Consider the following 22,202-nt stretch of genomic DNA (forward strand, 5'->3'; position numbering starts at 1 on the left):
AGATGTTCTTGATAGGCATAGGCTAAGATTGGGAACTGTTATGGATACATATCCAAGCATAGGGCCTATAATATATATTTAATCTTATAAACAGTTATTATGATAATTGTTCTTTTTAAACTTTTTGTTTATTTATTTTCAATTAGGTAGATGTTAAATAAGATATAATGGTGGTATGTTGTTTTTTTTGAAAATTTTATAAGTGTATGTACGATTTCTACGAAAGCCTAATATGTTGACGGTGCGACCATTGGGGCGAGCGCATTGTTCACTTCATTTTAAGATCCGCCTCTTCAAACCGCTCGAGACATTCGGAACGTCTAGACTGTGACGTTGCATGACGTCGTATGTTTGTTGCATTTCCATAAGCAAAGTTTGAAAAGTGCGAAGATTTAAACAAAGAACGTTTAATCCACTATCTGTATGCAATATCCATTAAATTAAGGTGAGTTTATTTTTTCTGAATTTTTAGTTGTTGTTACCGCGCAAACGAAGTTAGCAGCGAGAACAACAAGCAATAATTTAAACATATTTTATTGAGTAATTCAATAAGGATTGGGCAACAGGCAATGCAAGCAACAAGCAATGCAATGCATTGTGGATCCAGAATTACTGCGGAAAAATTCTATTGAATGAGTGTGCAGTAGTCCGAATTTTCTCTTCGCCCAGGCGTTGTCGTTAGAGCTCGCAGAGACGAGCGGCGCTTCGCGCCGCTCGCTGCGCTCGCTAATATGTTGACGGCGCGACCGTTAGGGCGAGCACAGATACCTATATTCAGTTTTATTTAGATCGGGCTCATCAAATCGCACGTGACATTTAGTACGTCTAGACTCTGACGTCACATGACCAGCTGATGACGTCGCTTGTAAGTTGCATTACCAAAACGAAGTCTAAACAGTGCTAATTTTAATAAAGAAGGTTTAATCTACTATTTATCTGCTATACATACATCAAATCAAGGTGAGTTTATTTTTATCTTGGAACTTCTTGTTACTGCGAGAACGTTGTTTGCGGCGAGATGCAATTCGCAAAGCATTATGGGACCACAGGTAACTGCGGAAAAAAATTCGTTTGGATCAATGTGCAAAGTCCGAATTTTCTCTTCGCCCAGGCGTTGCTTTAAGAGCTCGCAGTGAGGATCAAACTACGGTAAAAAAATATTTAAGGTATGTCACTCGTGAAATTTCTTATATCAAGGATTTTTTGAGAAGTATATTTTGGATAAGTACTCATATAGTATGACTCAAGATCGCAGAGAAAAGGGTGTCAGTGTGCATCTAACTGAGCTACGGTACAATTAAGTTGACCTTTTTGCACTTAAATTGTAACTCTTTGGTTAATCACTTTAACCGTTATCATATTTTATCAGATGTAACCATGGCAATAAACATAATCTTAATTTACGTAAAATAGTTTGAATAATATTTATCATTGAACAAATCATGCAAATAAATGCGCGTGAATTATTGTGTGACCTTTTTGCACTAAAAAAGTCTCATATTTGGGGTATTAAAAATCTAAATAGGCAATAGAATATTTTCTTGTATCAAACTTTTTACGACTTAAGTGCTGATCGGTCAAAAGTATCGAGTAGTTTAAAATATTGAAAGAAAAAGTTGGGGTCAGTGATGTAAATTTTGAAATATTGGTCAAAATATGCGATTTTCTGGCAAAAAACTGTTTAAATTTTATCTTGACTTCTTCATTTCTTGGCAAAATTTGTTGAGCAAAGGTGTAAATTTTGTTATTATATAAAAATATAAATTGAGACCTATATATAATATTCCAGGCATATCATAACGGAATATATTCTCTGAGTAAAAATATGTGAGGCTAAAGTTCCAAGATATTAAATATTATAAATAAATGTGTAGATTTGCAGAAATTTCTGCTAAATATCCTTCCACCACAAGAAATAGTCCCTTATAAATCTTGTTTCTTTATAGATTTTTGAGCAGTTTTTTAATTGAATGTTGAACATTTTACATTGTTTAATTTAAATATGTTATAAAGATTGAATTGTAATAAATAGTAAATGCAAATCTAATTATAATCAGCCCCCAAGATGGGCTAAGTAAGTCATGTATTGAAAAAAACGAGGCGTAATAACGCCCTTTGGAAAGGCGTAATAACGGCTATTACAAAGGCGTAATAACGCCTTTTTAAAAGGCGTAATAACGCCTTTTGGAAAGGCGTAATAACGTCTTTTGGAAAGGCGTAATAACGCCTATTGGAAAGGCGTAATAACGCCTTTTGGAAAGGCGTAATAACGCCTTTAGGAAAGGCGTAATAACGCCTTTTGGAAAGGCGTAATAACGCCTTTTACAAAGGCGTAATGACGCCTTTTTTAAAAGGCGTAATAACGCCTTTTGGAAAGGCGTAATAACGCCTTTTTTCGCGTTATAACGCCTTTTGGAAAGGCGTAATTACGCCTTTATTTGTGTTATAACGCCTTTTTCCACGTTATAACGCCTTTTCAAAAAGCGTTATTATGCCTTTTTTCGCGTTATAACGCCTTTTGAAAGGGCATTATTACGCCTTTTTTCGCGTTATAACGCCTTTTGAAAGGGCGTTATAACGCCTTTTAATTTTTTTTACCGTAGTTTGATCCTAATAGGCTTTCGTAGAATTCAATTAAATAACCATAAAAAAATTAGTTTAAGGATATCCGATCCTCAGCCAGGAAGGATAACTCTTAAATTTATTGATTTATTTAAAAAGTCTCAAAATGAAGCTTGAAATTGAGATCTTTTCATGCAACAATTTTCATTTTATGCATCTTAATATGATTCAAGGTACTTTGAAGTCTTAGAAACGGTCTTGTAAAAAGTTGACATTTGTACCCCATAAAAGAAAAAAAATAATTCATTTTTAAAGAAATAGAATTTCCTTTAGTCTAGCTTTAGATACCACTGCTTATTAGCATGATATGAAATTAGATGTGATAATATGTGATGTCTAGCAATGATAGCACAAGTTTTTACACTATGTTTTATATGAAAATTGAAGTAAAAAGAAGAAACAAAATACTGTATAAGCATATAAAAGATGCAATTTTCTCTAAATACCTGGATACCTATATTTTTCTATCCTAAATTATGTTTGTTGATCAATTTTCAATTAGAAAATGCATAGCTGTTGTTTTTATTCGCATTTCCTGAAAATATATTTGAGATTTGATAATTTTCCCTATATAATATGATTAACTATAATGATGAACTTTGAAGAAATTCCATGGGTAAATTCACGTTACTATGTGAAATCAAAGACATTTTTGTGAGCATTTTCAATTACTTAAAAGCTGATTTTCAGAACCTGAGGATCGGACTACCTTAAATAGTATAACCTGTGTTGCCTACATCACAATTTTTTTTTATGACTTTCGTAAAAAATGTATCAATCACATATGTAGCTTCCACATATACGTCACCATATGCAAATTAAGGTGCTTGGGGACAGGACCCCCCCCCCCCCCCCGATATAGACCCCGGGGCCATTTTGACCTTTTTCTCATAAATGATCTTTTAATGTCAAATTTGTGATATAATATAGGGCTGGGTATCGGTTGAAAATTTCGTATTGCGATGTATTGCGGTATTTGGAACTGTATTGCGATATGTATTGCAATCAGTGGCGTAGCTGCCGTTAGGCACTTTTAAAGGCACGTGCTTACACTTAATTTTTTTCAGAAAAAAACTTAGAAACAAAACTGTAAAAAAGAAAGAAAATAAATGACTAAATATCATTTTCGTCATTGCTAGAGAGATCATGAATGTATAAATTAAGTACCACCGATCTGTGCAAAGTAATAATAACCTGCAATAGCTAACCGGCTGTTTCACCGTAGGACTTCTTAAAAATGTCTTGTTATATATATAACACGGCTAAATAGAATTTACGTGTAGCACATCCGTGTAGTGTATATATTACATCCAACATGTCCAATGAACCAACTCTGTCATCTAAGCGTATTAGTGTCACATATTATTTTTTTTAAAGTTGCCTTTTAATTCCAACTCTAAAGTTGGAAATTCCTACTTTAATCTTGGCTTTTCCAACTTTAAAATTTTAAAACTTTAATATGTGTAGAAAACCATCCTGCTTTGATACGCTTAAAATTTTTTAACTCAAGATCATTTAAATAAAAAATTGAATAATATTTTCTGCAAATACATGTAATTTAGTCCTTATATATATTTCCTAAAACAGCCAGTAAATACATGTATTTACTGAATTGTGTAGGATATATATACATTCAGTTGGGGGGGGGGGGGACCAAGCAAAAATTCCTGGACAAGTGCAAAATAAATTGATTAATAAAAATAAAATAAAATAAAACTCATGAGATATAATTACTGAGGGGGCCCAATCAAAAGTAGCTTTGTTTTCTAAAGTACATTATATCATCAGCAAAATGCTGCCTCCCTCCCCATGTTCTTATATATAGCTACGGCCAATTGTTTTGATGTCGCCGCAAAACATATGTACTTTTCCTTCAATATTGAACTTGTAGCTTTGTTGGAATGAAGTGATATGATTTCAAGTAAGATATAAATTTTTAACATCAAAAACAAATATTCTATCATATGGAATGGTAAAAAAAAAAAACAATTTTTATCTCTTTTATCAATTATTGTTCCCTTTTTATTATAAATGAAGTGGTTAGGCCATCTTTTAAATAATGTTTGATTGCCCTCATCCGACCCAGGGTGAAAAAAATTGGGTCGGTAGGTAGGTGGGATTTTTTTCCCAGAAAATTTTAATATCAATGATGAATTTTCAAAATATATGAAAATAAAATACTTGTTGACGAGATGAGAAAATTCCGGAATGAAAAGAAAAAAAATTAAAGTTTCTCGGAGGTTACAAAAGTCGAGTCGGGCCATTTTTTGTCTTTCAGTCGGGAGAGGGCAAACAAATATTTTATTTTTTTTTTAGGATGTCCTTATTTAATTAATTGATATTTACCTGTAAGTATTTATCACAATATTATATATGTAAAAGAAAGCTTTCTTGTGTAAAAACAGATGAATATGTTTTTTTCATCTACTGACATTAATTTTGCTTTTCTCTGGAACAGAAATATAGAGGTGAAAATGGCCTGAAGTGCAAAAGCGATTTTTTTTTTTTTTTTGGTTATGTTTTGTTTTATTTCTTAAGTTTGTATAATTTGTTTACTTAAGTTTGTACAGTTTTAAGTAGAACATACAAAATTTACGTTACCATTCGTAAAATATTAAACAAAATTATTATACCTCTACTGATTTTCCCTTATATAACATTAGGTCGTTAGATGTGAATTGCTCCCTAGAAATCGTTATGAATGGACTAATCCCCGTTCGTTAGTCAAGTGAGCTAATCCCTGCTTCGAAAGCTAATTCCCGGTTATCCGTAATCCTCTAGATTTCACTTTTATATTGGTATGATACGTGAATGGACTATTCCCCGTGTGTTAGTTCAGCGAGATAATCCCTGCTTTGAAATCAGGCTATCTGAATCTGAATAGTATCAGTATAATAAAACAGTTAAAATATATCATAGAGGGAGTAAGCAAGGTTCCAGTTCCCCTCGACCAGGACTATTTCCCTCGGTTTCGCCTCGGGAAATAGTCCTGGCCTTGGGGAACTGGAATCTTGCTAACTCCCTCTATGATATATTTTAACTGTATACTGTCTGTGCTTTTAAAAGCTTTTTTTTTTTTTGGTTGCTTATTTGATCTGATAGTATCTTGCAATATCTGGCTTTGACACGGAGACATTCTATATCTTCTACAACCCCTTCCTTCTTTTTTCTCTCCTTGCACTCCTATTCCCTTCCTTTCTGAATTCTTGACACTTTTATTCCTTCTTTTTTTGTATTGTACATTTGTTGGTTGTACATCATGGTTTATGTTTTTGTCATTTTCTATGTCTTGGAGAGTACAATCTAAGTTTGAATAACTTGTGTCCAATCCCATCGATTATGATATCAATAAAATATGTTTAAATCCTAGTCTGAAAGTGTAGCATAATCTAAATGGCTATGTACTGAAACTTCGATTAAAGAATGACTGCCTTTAACGCCGTTTTGGGGACTCTTTTTTGGTCACTTCTATTGCTGTTAGGGCTGCATTTCATTTCGTGTTCCGGAATTTTAGAAAATTTTCAACTTTTCATTTCCGACATTTTATAGTTATGATTTCCGACATTTTAAAGTTTTCATCTCCGACATTTATCATAAAGTTCTTTTCCGGCCAAAAAAAAAAAAAAAAAAACAAACAAACATCGATATCCAACATAAATTCGGTGCAGTCTATAGTTCAGTGGACTAGTTGAACAAAAAATTAATTTGCATGCTCTGTTAACTCATGCAAAACTTTTAATAGACTTAGTGCTACATTTATATACAGTGCATTGTAATATTTTTATTTGGAAAATGTGGTTTGAAACAAAAGTAATATAAATTTATATTATGTTTATATTCTATTTCCATCTCCTTGGTTAACATTAAATTGCGGGAAATGCATCCTTAAAAAATTCCGGAAGTGTAAAAAATACATGTCGGAAATGAAAATAAAAAATGTCGGAAATGAAAATAAAAATTGTCGGAAATGCAATGCAAAATACCGGGAATGAAATGCAGCGTGCGGTTATATCTTAACCTAATTTCACTTGTTTATTTATTCAAGAACCAGCTAAATGTTAAAATTAGTGTTGTCAACGAGTACCCGGTTAACCGTTAACCGGTAACCATCGAACGATGCAAGTATCGGTTAGTAAAACTGCTACTCGGTTTCTCGGATATATAACATTTTACATGTTAAAATGTTTAAATCAGCAGGTAAAATTTTTTTTTTTTAAATTTTATTTTAAATTTCCTTATTTTATTTACCATCATTTAACGATAGACTCGAATTAGCGTTTTACAAATACAATCAATTTGTTTTGATAAGTATTTCACAGGATTTCATCGCCAAGGGGTATACAAGTCACTTAAAATATTAGACTGTGATAAATAAAATTATTCTCTCTCTCTTTCTCATTTTCAAATATAGAGAATTTACACTTACCTGCCCTGATTGAACAATATGCATGATCGAGAGGTGTAGCTAATATTTTAAGAATAGGTCTAAAATTATAGACTAGCATAAATAACAATAACATGTATTAAAAGAAAACTTGATCATTCTTTCCACGTCTCGATCCCTCTCTATTCTGATGGCACAAGTATACTCTTTTCAAAGATTTCAAAACGAAATTAATAATATGGCCACGTGTATGTAAGTTTAGAAGATTTTAAATCAATGCCTGGCAATTTTTAAATATGTTCGAACACAATGTCACATGATGGAATTTAGAATAATATTCACAAAGTTACCTAAGGTAAATCACGTGGCACCTGAATTATACTAATCAACATATCATAACAATTGGATACAACAGAGAGTGTCTGCAAGAATAAGTTTTCTCCTCTTTTATATCATGAGCGCATGTTTGTCTATTAAGCATGTTATTAAGGTCATTCCAAGTTTTTTCTATGTTTAGCGTCCACGTGCGCATTTTTGACATCCCATGTCAGAAAAACAAACAGAATCAAGACTCCTAATATTGACTATTCTGGTTCAAATCTTTGAATTCTGTCAATGTGGCGGTAGGTATAGAAGCCGATTACGTTTTTAATGTTGTTTGCTTTTTTAATTAAAGATTTAAACTTAGAGTCTGTAGAAAAAAATATCGATAAACATGAAGATGGCTATAGCTTGCGTTTGCGTTGAATGTTTACAATATTTTCACTAATTGAGAATGTTTCAGTTATCTTGCTGGTGTTTATAGTCACTAGCAATCCTAAGTAATAAACATTCGTGGTTAATTTATATCTGAACAGTTTCAATGATGATGCTGAACAGTTTTGTCATTTTATCTGAGCTTGAATAATTATAAAATATGGCGAAATAAAATAGTAGCAGATCAAAATTTGGTCAGCCCATGTGAAAGAGAAGGAGAGTAAAATTTCCTGTGTAAAAAATGGTCTCAGCATAAAATTGCCTATCCATATTTTTTTAGCGTGTAGATAATATTCGAATATCTTTTTTATTTCTTTTAAAACTATAAAATATAAAATTAAATTAACCAAGGTTTTAAAGATTTTTTCTTTGCCTTCACATTTGATACCAGTATGTGCGTATGTACATACTTTGAAAATTTTTTAAAGTGATTTACGTATCCAGACAATTCATTTATCCGGACCCCTTATGAAACACGTCCGATCTGGTTGGTGTACTCTGCCATTGAATTACTGCTAATGAAAATACAAGCCTATTTAAGTACTGTATAAGAAAGGTATTGTTAAATCTGGTGATATTTTTCTGAAACGCTGAATATTTCATCATCCTCTTCGAATTGTGTAATACAAAATATAAAAAAGAGGAAATCAGTTAAGGAAAAGACTTTGTAGGCCCAGTAAATTAACATTCACAGATCAAAAAGCATGAAGAGGGTTTGGGTATTTGCTCAGTAAGAACAACACTATGTGTAGAAAAATGGGGTTTCATTGCTAGCCCAACCAACTCTTTACCTTTCCATTTTTTAATATTTTGTCCCACGTGAATCTTTTTGTAGACAATAGAATACTCAGTGTTTCAGAAGTATCGCTAGTTTTGCAATTCTTTGATCATAAACATCTTCAATAAGCTTTTTTTTTTTAGAAGCAATCATTTTAATTTGAACAAGTGTACAAAGAAAACGGCGAGTTTTTCATGAGAACTGTATATAAAATAAGAAAGTAGCAAGACCATTTTCAAATTTTATATATATATATATATATATATATATATATATATATATATATATATATATATATATATATATATATATATATATATATATATATAAAACTATAAAAATAACTAGAAACAAAAAAATATTACGCAGTGATAAATATGACCATCGTACATTGACATCTTTAATGAAGAGAGAACACAATATTGTTCAATAAATATACACATCTATAGACCTAGAAAAAGAGTCCTAAAATGTGTACTTGCAAATAAATTTTGTAAGCACAAGACATTTACATTCCAAAACAATATAAGTGCAAAATTATAAATCCGATTTTACTCGAGGTAACAATTTGTACAGATCTAAAATCTAAATTTATGATGAAAGAAGGACTGTAAACGATTTTATAGTTTCGCTGTCTACTTCTAGGCCAATTTTCAAAAGTTGAAATATTCCAATGATTTTTTTTAAATTCTTATAGATTCTGTTATCGATTTTCATAACATTAGAATCATTTATCAAAGGAGAGAGAGAGAGAGAGATAAATATATTTTTGTAAAACTAGCTAAATTTTCAAAAAAATCGATTGGAAACTGAAAATATTTGTAACTTTTTATGCCTTCCCCGAAAAAAAAACAATAAAAACAAATCCTTTTTGAAGGTATTTCAAAATTGTTATTTAGCATATTCATACCAAAGCTTTTGTTGTTTCACGGGAGGGGGCATATGCTTACAGACCAAATTCGCCAAATATTCAATTTACGATCAATTTCAAATGATGTATAATTACAAAGCTTAAAATTACTTTTAAAATGAATCAGTTTTATAAATAATTAAACAAAATAATAATTATACTGAAGTCTTCGGACACCCACACAGTTTTTCCTTGTGAACGCCTACGATACGTTAAACATTTAAAAACAAGAGGCCCAAGGGCCTTAACGGTCACCTGAGTATAATACAACACTGTAAAGGATCCATAGAAGTATAAAATAAAATTAACTGATTGTCAAAGCAATGTTACCCAAGAATTTCAAAAATCTGGTAAAAATACCCTTGCTTATTGTAACATGCTAGACCCGAGTGATCTCCTTGGGACCATACTTTTTTTCCAAAGTATTACAGGGATGATAATGAATGCAAAATATACAAATACAATGGACACTTGCTCATTGGTTTTCAATATATAGATATGTTTTTGTCACTTGCCTAGTGCTACAATTCAGTGCACACGGATTTGGGTATACAACGAGGCTATTCGCCATTGTCACTAATTACAACAAGTCACCCTGGCTCTCTGTGATTCTTTGTTCACTTTGTTAAAGTATAAAACAACTTTATCCAGTCTTTTGTCAACCACGACTCTACCAATAACAATAACTCATTTACTGTCAAACATATCACCACAGTGTAAACTAAGCACAATTAGTATATAAATAATCTTTATGTCGATCTTTCATATTTGCTTTCCAGGCAAGAATCTGACTCTGAGCATGCTTTGTTCATTTCAACCAAACATTCATTTTTAATTTTGTTTCTATATACAATGTTTAACATTCTTTCTTGTTTCTCATTCAATCAAATAATCTGTTAATTAAATTATATACAAGGATTTCTTGATTAACAACATCTAACAAAGGGGAGTAACTCTCATTTGCTTCACTTATTAGTAATAAGTTATTACAATTGTGTACTCTGTTTGCCTCCTAGATACCCAGGAGCAAAGAAAAGGCACATTTACTTATAATTATATTCAATACATTTACATTGATATTATTGCATTTAGTTTGTTTGCTTAGTACTCAGGGGCAGAGTAGAAGACTTTCAAAGCATTAATGCATTTTTACTAATTAATCAATAGAACTCCACCCAAGCACAAGAACCCCTGACCCAGTGGTCATGAAATTCACAATTTTGAAATAGGCATTCTTCCTCATAATAACTATGTACTTAGTTCATCGGCTTAATACCCAGGAGCATAGGAGAAGATTTTCAAAGAATTAATGCATTTTCACTATATAATCATTAGAACCCCACCCCAGTGCCAGAACCCCTGACCCAGGGGTTATGAAATTCATAATTTTGGTAAAGGGCTCAATGCTTATTGCAATCATGTCAACAGGTTGACTGCTTGATGTCCGGGAGTAAAGAAGAAAATTTTTTAAAGATTGCATTAATTTTGATGGTGTTAGCCCCTTCCCTCCAGACCCAGAGGGCCAGGGGCCATGAATTTCCTAATTTTTACTCCCCTTCACCCAAAATTGGTTGAAATTGGTTCAGAGGTTTCAGAAAAGAGGCTAAAAAGTTTTAATAGTTTACGACCGACGGAAGACGCACGACGGACGACGACAGATAGCAATAGGTCACCTGAGTGACTCAGATGACCTAAAAAAAAAAAGCAAGAGGCCATGGGCCACAACACTCACCTGAGCAACTTTGGCCCAGTAGTTCTTCATCAGATTCCTCCATGTAATACCTATTGCAGTCCCACCCTACCCCAGGGGTCATGATTTGAACAATTTAGAATTTGCACTATCCCAGGATGTTTCCACATAAGTTTCAGCTTTTCTAGCCCACTGGTTCTTGAGCAGAAGATTTTTAAAGATTTTTTTCTACATATTTCAATGTAAAACTTGGATTCTCGATTGTGGCCACACCCTTACCCGGGGATGGGGGTGGGCTCGTCATGATTTTAGCAATTTAGAATCTGCACTACCCCAAGATACTTCTACATAAGTTTCACCTTTTCTGTCCCAGTACGTGGTTCTTGAGAAGAAGATTTTTTAAAGTTTTTTTTTCTGTATATTTCAATGTAAAACTTGGATTCTCTTTTTTGGCCAACCTTACCCCTGGGGTCATGATTTGAACGATTTAGAATCTACACTATACCAGGATGCTTCCACATAAGTTTCAGCTTTTCTTGCCCAGCGGTTCTTGAGAAGATTTTTTAATGACCCCCACCCTATTTTTGTCTTTTCTTGATTATCTCCCCTTATTTAAACTCACTTTTATCCAAGGATGCTTTGTACCAACTTTAGTTGAAATTGGCCCAGTGGTTCTTGAGAAGAAGTTGAAAATGTGAAAAGTTTACACAATGTGAAAAGTTTTCCGTAGACGAACTGACGGACAGACAGACGGACGATGGACAACGAGTGATCAGAAAAACTCACTTGAGCTTTCAGCTCAGTTGAGCTAAAAAGGTAATTATCGATGGTTTGTGCACAAAAGGGCTTTTCGATAGATATCTATTCTGAGAAAGTAAATGATAGGATTCATTACATACTGTGCACCGGAAATAATAAAACATACATGTTTTACAGACCGTGGAACAATATTTTCGTCTTTGACAACCAGAACTCTTATGAACCAATAAGGAACATTAAAACATAAAACAACAAGGATTATCAGTAAAAATGTCTTAATAACTTCAATATCACGCTTGAACTTCGATATTTTTAATGAATGAGTTGCATGCCTATTCATTATTTTCTGACCAGATGATTCATTTTGCTGTGGAATTGCATCTTCTTGCACATCTTCTATCAAATTTGGTGCTAAGTTACTAACTGTCCTCGCTGCGGTATTCGATGTTGAAAGAGGAATAATTATTGTTGATGTGTTAGGTACTTCAACAGGCGCAACCTCAATGCATCGTGGGTACCTCGATCTTTTTGAACTTTGTATTTTCAGTGGGGCTTGATGAGAATAGCTTTCATTCATCGGCTGGAGAGCCCTTCTTTTATTTAAATAAGATTTTATCACACGGTAACTGCAGACAGATGAAAGAATCATAATAATTGTCACCAACAGCAAGATTGTACAGCCGTATATAAACAGTATGTATCCGTGATTTTTTCCATATACGAACCGCGGATATCTTGAATCAAAGTCGTAGTTTACTCCCACAACAATGGAAACAAAGATGCCAACGATGAGGTAACTAAGAAATAAGTAAGCAATTTGTCTTTGCGTTGTAAAATATTTTCTATAAGTATTAAAATTTCGTCCGGTCGCAATGAATCGTTCAGTGGCAATAATTCCTTGATGCAAATATGACTGTAACAGCAAACAATCATAGTAAACTCTTATTTTGGAAAAATCGTCCGCTGAAATAATTTTTCTAAAGATTGTAGCCGTAAAAAGATAAGGGCTTGTTAAAATGGCGTTAAAACTTAGACTAATTAAAAGTCTAAAAAAGCGATGTTTTCTAAGCTGTGAATTTCTAGCAAGTACTATCAATGGTATTAAGTTGCTGACAGATATTGCCAAAACAACAACAAAGCCTACCCAAAGATATACATCGCCAGGATTGTATGTTTCACCTGAACTGTTCAAAGAAATTCCATCCAGGCAGTTGAAACACAAAATTGTTGAATTGTTTGCCATCTGAACAGCTTAACGTGCTTAGTACAACTGACGATCTCGACACTAGTCACTCCTGGTTAAAAAAAAAACAGGTGAGATCGATAAACAAATGATGAAAATGAATGATTAATATAATACATGTATTGATCAAAATATAAATGATGCTTTTGGTTATAAGGCAACATTATCTTTGAAAGAAAGGTACAAACTATTATATTATAATATCTATGGCTTTTACTTGATCCTATTCGCTTATTATTGTGTCCTCTGCTTAATAGATTATATGGTGGAGTGAAAATAATACACATTAAAAGAACACACGAACGACAAAACATCAGTGAAATCTTAGTAAGGTTTTTAAATGTTCTACTTTTCCCTCGTTCAAAGGTTAACTTAGGAAATTTTATCTTGTAGACTGACTTGTCGAAATAGAAAAAATAAAGATTGCGGTTAAATTCAAATTATTTATTTCCTATGATTTTGAAAAAAAGTCTTTTAAGGTCAGATGACACGTTCCTCAATAATATATGATTTCTCCAAGAATTTATCACTGAAGTATTGCCACTTTAACAAGTTTCCTCACATAAAAAAATGAGGTAAGTTACCAGGCATTTGTGAAAGACACCGGAGGATATTGTTTCCTGTATAATCCTATTTGAAATCACTTGAATTGTCAATAACACAATTTTTGTTGTATTTATTTTCTTAGACATTTTGCAAACATGCAGTTAGGAAATCACAAGATAATGTTAATATTTTGAATATTTCTTATATTTTACAAAGAGAAACAAAACAAATATTTGAGAAACGTGTCCTCAGACCTTTAACCTTCAGTTGGTGTTTGCTAGACATTCTGATAACAAAGTCCGGTACTGTTTTTTTTCACAATTATAAGATGCTATATTGAATTGAAAAAGACGATTTTTCAATGATCATTTTTAAGCGCTTTGAGTAGCGCTAGCGCTTATAGGCATCCTACAGAAACTTTCGATCCAGTGCCACCTGGATAATGGATAATGGCAGATGCAATCTTCTAAAGCTATCAATTGGAATCCCTTATTGTCTTTCGGTGTTTTAGTGCAAGACGTGTTACGTCTCGTAATAATAAGCGTTTATGAGCAAGGTCGTGGTTGACCGATAAATATAGGAAAAATTCAGTGTTGGTTGGTAAGGGCTGTTTTCATCTCTGTAATCGTTAGCATACACCACTTTTGTTGCATAGTAAACTGAAAAAAAAAAATGCAGTGATAATCCACAGATATAAGCAATAACCTTTCGCTGTTACAAGTATCCAAAAAACTTTACAAAATGCTTCTTCACTATGTTTAATGGAAGAAATATGAAATAGTATGATATATGTCAGTCAAAATACGACCTATTGATAGATATATATTTCTAACAAGGTTATTTTAACTACTTACTGTAGAATTTACGAAATGCTGACTTTATACGAGGTTGTTGAAGAAATCCCAGTAACATCAACTTATTTGTCAGTAGCCTTCCCGCTTTGCTTTTGATCGTACTCAGAGCATGCTCTTGAGAATCGAATAAGTTGGGAAACTCAAACACCATATGCAGGTGATAGTGAAATACGTTACTACATACTTGTCAATAGGAAAAGCTGCGGTAATCTCATTTGTCATAAGATTTAGTTCTAAGTTGGCCATTATCGTCTATACATGTAGACAGTTAAACATCAAAATATTAAACAGATGTGGCAGATGAAAGCAAATCAGAACACAATATTGGGAAAATCCCCTTTTCTATAACAGAGGAACCATACACATTGACAAAATTCTAAAATAACATCTGACGAATCAATGAAGTTTTTGTCTTTTTAAGTTTTCAAACGCAGTATGTACTTATGGTGTAATGCCCTCTTAATGTCATGTTTGTTCAGATCATTGATCTTGAACATAGACGGGAAAATTTAGAACTGTAAACAAAACGACAATGCAAGTGTAGCTTAACGCCCCTTTTGATATGAATTTGGCAACCTTAGAATATGCATTTGAATGTATTTACTGAGATAAAACTAAATAATAGTGTGGGTGAAATATACTTGAATTAATTCCAATACAATTGGGCCTTAAAATTTGAGCGATAAATTAACTCAATCGAATGGATTATTTCATTTTTTTTTTTTTTTTTTGTTTCCTTAATTAAAGTCAATTGCTTAACCTTCCCAGTACTTTCAGTACTTTGATTCTGATGAGCTATACATTCAGCAGGTCCAGGACATAACACTTGTCATGCTATCCTCAAAGAAAATTTATTATTTAGTTTCGTCTGTCAGTATAAAACCATGGAATCCCCTCGTTAAAATACTGCTAGAAAAAAAATGGTAATTTGCAACCTTGATCCATACGAATTAAATTTCAGTTCTTAGACATATCGATACGGAATATTATATATATATATATTTTTGCTTTCAGTTTGAGTTTTCAGCTATAGTTTTAATCTATCGGTTTCACTAAAAAGATTAACTCTTCACTTGAGTATACAATACTTCACTTCGATATACAAAATAGACTTCGTCCACAAAACATGTATATTATTAATAATTAAATGACATGTATACGGAAGCCCGTTGAGGCCAGTTCAGAAAAATAAATATTTTTTATTGCGTTTAAACGCAATAACTATTACACGCAAAACATTGCGTTTAATCGCAAAAGTATTGCGTTTAATCGCGGAAGATTGCGTTTAATCGCAATGTATATTGCGTTTAAACGCGAAACACTTTGCGTTTAATCGCAAAAGATTGCGATGAAACGCAATCTTTTCCGTTTAAACGCAATAACTTTGCGATTAAACGCAATACTTTTGCGATTAAACGCAACAATTTTGCGATTAAACGCAATAATATTTGCGCTTAAATGCTATACTTTTGCGTTAAAACGCAATAATATTTTAGTTCAAAGGCAATAATCTTTGTGTTTAAAGGTAGTAATATGTATCAAACCTTGCAGAGTACAGTGGACCCACGCATACTTATATCTTTTATTTCTTTCTCTTTTTACTTATGAGGAAATTGCGTATTGTTTAGCTTTATAGAATCAGAATTCTCCGATCAAACTCTCTCTGAAAGGATAAATCACTAATAAGAATTTATAGAGGAGAAAAAAAAATCGGGTTGTAAAAACAAAGGCAACCCAAGAACGAGACATGTCTTAAGCTCATTATTCTCTACATTCTTAATTAAGTTTTGGTCAGTTGCTCTGTTAAAAAAAACTGTCCCCTACGTTGCGGTCACAAGTTTAACCCATGTATAAAGGGATTTTTGGAAAGGTTGAGAAAATTTTGGAATGACGTACAACATGATGAAATATTTAGACTTTTATGTACATTCATAACCCTTCCTATGGTTGCATACAGTAAACACAAGAACATATGTGATGGATTTATATGAGATCAAAATCAAAATCAAATGAAAACAGATTGATCGATGTGCACTACATGTATCAAATTGACAAGTGCTATTGATACCACTGAAACATTCTCTATAAGTTGTGCTATACGTAAGCAATTGATCAGACACTTCATTAAGAGTTTTGGGTTCTAATACATTTAAGACATTCAGGTTGGTAGGATGCCATTGTTTTACTACAATTTACAAAAACTGGAAAATTTTGCAAAAAGACACAGAACAAATTGGATCTTCTTAAAGTTGAAGTGTCGGATCCTAGTACATGTACATGTAATTATAAGCTTTGACTAATTCATGTTTGATTTTGAAACTACAGTATCATTGTGTTTAAATGCAAAACAAATCCTTATAAGGAAGGTTTATTTCGTTTAATCGCAAAAATTATTGCGTTTATACGCAAAAATATTATTGCGTTTAAACGCAAAGTGGTTTGTGTTTTAACGCAATGATTATTGCGATTAAACGCAATGCTTTGCGTTTAAACGGAATAAAAAATATTTCTTTCTCTGAACTGGCCTCAACGGGCTTCCGTACAATGATACTGTAGTTTCAAAATCAAACATGAATTAGTCAAAGCTTATAATAAGCTTTATATGAGATCAGAATCAAAATCAAATGAAAACAGATTGATCGATGTGCACTACATGTATCAAATTGACAAGTGCTATTATTACCATTGAAACATTCTCTATAAGTTGTGATAAACGTAAGCAATTGGTCAGAGACTTCAGTAAGAGTTTTGGATTCTAATACATTTAAGACATTCAAGTTGTTGGGATGCCATTGTTTTATTCCAATTTTCAAAAATATAGAGAATGTTTCAGTGGTATTAATAGCACTTGTCAATTTGATACATGTAGTGCACATCGATCAATCTGTTTTCATTTGATTTTGATTTTGATCTCATATAAATCCATCACATATGTTCTTGTGTTTACTGTATGCAACCATAGGAAGGGTTATGAATGTACATTAAGGTCAAGATCTAGTAAATGACTTCAGAATGTCTTTTTGGTGCTAGATCCATTATGACGTCATAATCAATTCCAACTTTCTTTTTCCCGTACTTTGCGACGCTAATAGACTTATGTAGAAGATAAAGTATTTTCATGGCGTTCAATTTGAAATCGTATAAAAAGTAATCCCGGTTCTTATATTCAATTTTACATTATTTCAAAGAAGAGGCTAAGAACATACAAATAACTGTTTTCTGAGAGACTGTAGGCAATCTGGATACATTTCATTTGTCTAATATGACAAAAACTCCCATATTCATGACTGACTTTCTTAATTTTTCAATGAAAATGACAGTTTAAAATATGAGTTTTCGTCTTGTTTACCTACAAATTATACCCCTATACAAGGTATTTGACCAAGCTATAGTTATAAAGCATCATAAAAGGAATTCAGTTCTCAAATTTGAAAAATCTGTAGGCTCCTTTCATTTACTAGATCTTGACCTTAAAGTCTAAATATTTCATCATGTTGTACGTCATTCCAACATTTCCTCAGTCCTTTGCTCAAAGAATCCTGATTCTACAAAGCTAAACAATACACAATTTCCTCATAAGTAAAAAGAGAAAGAAATAAAAGATATAAGTATGCGTGGGTCCACTGTACTCTGCAAGGTTTGATACAAATGACTGCCTTTAAACACAAAGATTATTGCCTTTGAACTAAAAGATTATTGCGTTTAAACGCAAAAGTATTGCGCTTAAACGCAAAAATTATTGCGTTTAATCGCAAAAATCATTGCATTTAATCGCAAAAGTATTGCGTTTAATCGCAATATTATTGCGTTTAAACGCAAAAACTATTGCGTTTCATCGCAATATTATTGCGTTTAAACGCAAAAACTATTGCGTTTAATCGCAAAAATCATTGCGTTTAATCGCAAAAATATTATTGCGTTTAAACGCAAAAACTATTGCGTTCAATCGCAATGTATATTGCGTTTAAACGTAAAACACTTTGCGTTTAATCGCAAAAGATTGCGATTAAACGCAATCTTTTGCGTTTAAACGCAATAACTTTGCGGTGGAGGCAATAGTTTTTGCGTTTAAACGCAATAATATTTTTGCGATTAAACGCAATGATTTTTGCGATGAATGCAATACTGATTGCGTTTAAACGCAATAAAAAATATTTCTTTCTCTGAACTGGCCTCAACGGGCTTCCGTACTCTAGTTTAATGACATTAAATTATTTATGTCTGGTTCTCACATGAAAAAGGAAATAAATAATTAAATCAATTTAATTTTTTTTTTTGAAGATAAACAAAAGACAGACAAAACAATTATCAATTAATTAATATATATTACAATTTCTTGGAGAAATAAACTCTGCCGAAAAGAACAAAGAATTTGTTTTATTTTATGTGCTCTTCAGGATTTTGCGAATTATAAGCAACAGGTTCTCTGCACATTCAACATCAGTATAGATTCTTATAAATAGATGAGGCGATCTCTAATTACTTTTGTCGAAAATAATTACTGCAGAACAACGACAATATATAGTTAGCTAATTTTTATATCGAATTACCGGTAAAAAAAAACACCTTATTAATCAGGGAAGAATATTTGTCATGTGTCCCAGCCAAATCATCATAGATATTCCATATGTACACAGTAAATAGATTAATTAAGATCTACCACAAGGTGTTTTCCCATTATAGTAGAATATGTGGAACTACATTTACCCCTCTATGATATAAAAAGGCTAAAAATGAAAAGCTGATTAAATATGTACAAATACCTAATTATTCTAGGGAGTTTTGAGCATTCCTCCACCCCAAAACTCCCGAAATCCTTTTTTTTAATGAAAGGGACAGAGAATGCTGCATTTTCCTATATAAAGCTGGGTTCTGAAGAATGAAATCGGAGAAGCATATCCCTGTTGAATGGGGAAATTTACGCTGAATGATCCAGTAAACAAAACGAATCGTAAACGGCAAAACACAGACACCTATATAGACCAGGGCTGGGATTCATAAAATTTCTTAGTATAATCTTAAGTTTAAAAAATCACTTAAGTTTTATATTTTATACTTAAGTCCCCTAAGTATTACTTAAATTTGGTAGAAATACTTAAGTGTAATTCATTAACATATTTAGTGCTTAAGTATTGACTTAAAGTTAAGTGTCCTCAGGAGGTGTCTTAAGTAGATAAGAAATACTTAAGTTTTCTTTATCAAAATAAAAATAATGCTTTACAGAAGACAATTTACTCTTTCAGCAAGAAATCATGCTATTACATCCAACTAGAAACTTGTTTTGACTTTGAGATGTTTATCAACTGGTAAGATGCAGTGTTGTGCAATGTTGATGACAAAGTTGTATCAGTTGTGATGTAATACACATGGAACTAAATACCTCCATCACAAAAGAGTGCGCTTTTTGTTCGGGAAATTGTATGCGTTGCTAGGGTGACCTAACTTAAGTGCTCTAATTTTCTCAGAATTAAACTTAGCTAAGAATTGCACTTAGAATTTATATGAATATGACTTAAGAATTTTTTCTTAGCTAAGAATTTATTGTATACTTAAGTGTGAAACTTAGCACAAATCTTAAGTATGTTCATGAATCCCAGCCCAGAGGTGGGATCAAGTGTCTCTCAATTTCAACAGATAGTTGGAAGACCTCTCCAAAGACTATATATATATTGAAATTGTCTATGATCGAGGAACTCCAGGGTCTTTTTTTAATATCTTCAAAGTATTTGTGTGTAGAATCAGAATGCATTTTAACGAAGTAATTTTGTTGATGACCAATCGGAAGATCAATATGGAAATTTACGAGTTCTTTGTTTTTAACGAGGAAGTAATTTTCTATTATGTTAAAAAGCCTGCTTTTTAGCTCACCTGAGCTGAAAGCTCAAGTGAGGTTTTCTGATCACCTGTTGTCCGTCGTCCGTCCGTCCGTCTGTAAACTTTTCACATTTTCAACTTCTTCTTAAAATCTCAACTGAGCCAATATTCCCTAAAATTGGTACACAACATCCTTGGATAAAGGGAAGTTTAAATTGTCAAAATGAAGGACCAAGCCTTTTCACTAGAGGAGATTATCAGGAAAAGACAAAAATAGGTTGGGGTCATTAAAATAATCTTCTCAAGAACCAAAGGACCATAAAAACTGAAATTTATATGGAAGCATCCTGGGGAAGCGTAGATTCTAAAATTGTTTAAATTATGACTATACGGGGGTAGAGTGGGACCACAATGGGAATTCAAAGTTTAACATTGAAATATACAGGAAAATCTTGAAAGTCTTCTTCTCAAGAACCACTAGGACAGAAAAACTGAAATTTATATGGAAGCATCCTAGGCTAGAGTGAATTCTAAATTGTTCAAATCATGACCATCGGGAGTATGGTGGGGCCACAATGGGGAATCAAAGTTTTACATTGATATATATAAGATCAATCTTTAAAATTCTTCTTCTCAAGAACCACTTGACCGGAAATGCTGAAACTTATGTGGAAGCGTCCTAGGGTAGGGTAGATTCTACATTGTTCAAATCATGGTCCCCGAGGGTACGTTGGCCCACAATTAAGGATACACCAAAGGTTTCCAGATGCCAGAATTTAATTTGCATGTATTTCTTTCATTATCAAAGATAACATAATAAAAGTATATATCATTTGAAAGCTTGTTAAATTTCCTATTTAATTATCCTAATTTAAACTTTAATTAATAACTTATTTATAAATTATTTAAATATTAATGTAAATTTTAGTGCATAAATATTTTATAAATCAACTTTTTTTGTGTTTAACCCCTCAAAGCGGTCATTTTGCCTCAAGGTAGATTAAAGATTGAACTTAAAAACTGTATCTCAGATTTTTGATAAATCATCTAACTCAAAAGTTACAGCCATTTGCCCTTCAATGTTACCAATTTATTAGCCTAATTTTACATTTCCCTCAATAATTCCAAAACTAAGCTAGATATCAAAAATCTGAGATACGGTTTTGTGAACACACATTTGAGAAGCAACCCATCCAATTTTCAGAAAAATTGGTCAATAAATAAGGGAGATGAATCCTTTGAAATAATACCACAAACTGCCTGATCTTATTTTACAGTAGAGGCCAAAAACCCATTACACAACACAATCTGCCAAAGCTAGGAATATATGACACCTTGGAGATTCAGCTTTAGATACCCGTCGCTTAACCATATTTCCTATGCATATTCAAGAATGGGAGGTTCTTTTCTGTATTTAGATGCTTTTAATTAAGGAAAATGGGTTCAATTCTGATTCAGAAAGATTTCCCGGCTAAATGGCAAGAGCTAAGCTCCACCTCCTATTTTATGGTCATCAGTGATCTGTTAGATCTCCTTCTCTAAAGCTTGAGTCCCTGTTGTTTAATTACTGTGTGGCTAGTGAAGAATTCCTCAAGTGGTCACAGTGATTTATTTCGTCTTTCATGAGCATGCAGTCACAGATCAAATCAGAAGCTTCAATAACGGAACATTCACATGTGGTAGTGTTTATATTTCATTATTGTTAAATAATTAGAAAACCATTTCATAATTACCAAGAATTTTACATGCATTATAAAGCAGTTATTAACTTCTTTTTCTTAGCCAAAAATCTCAAAATTGTTGAAAATCTTGAAAAAAGCCTTTGGTGTATCCTGAAGGAATCAAA

This window comes from Saccostrea echinata, unplaced genomic scaffold (assembly GCF_033153115.1).
Source record: "Saccostrea echinata isolate AGI-Se365-2 ecotype Australia unplaced genomic scaffold, CSIRO_AGI_Sech_v1 ptg000015l, whole genome shotgun sequence".
In the NCBI taxonomy this organism is placed as follows: Eukaryota; Metazoa; Mollusca; class Bivalvia; order Ostreida; family Ostreidae; genus Saccostrea; species Saccostrea echinata.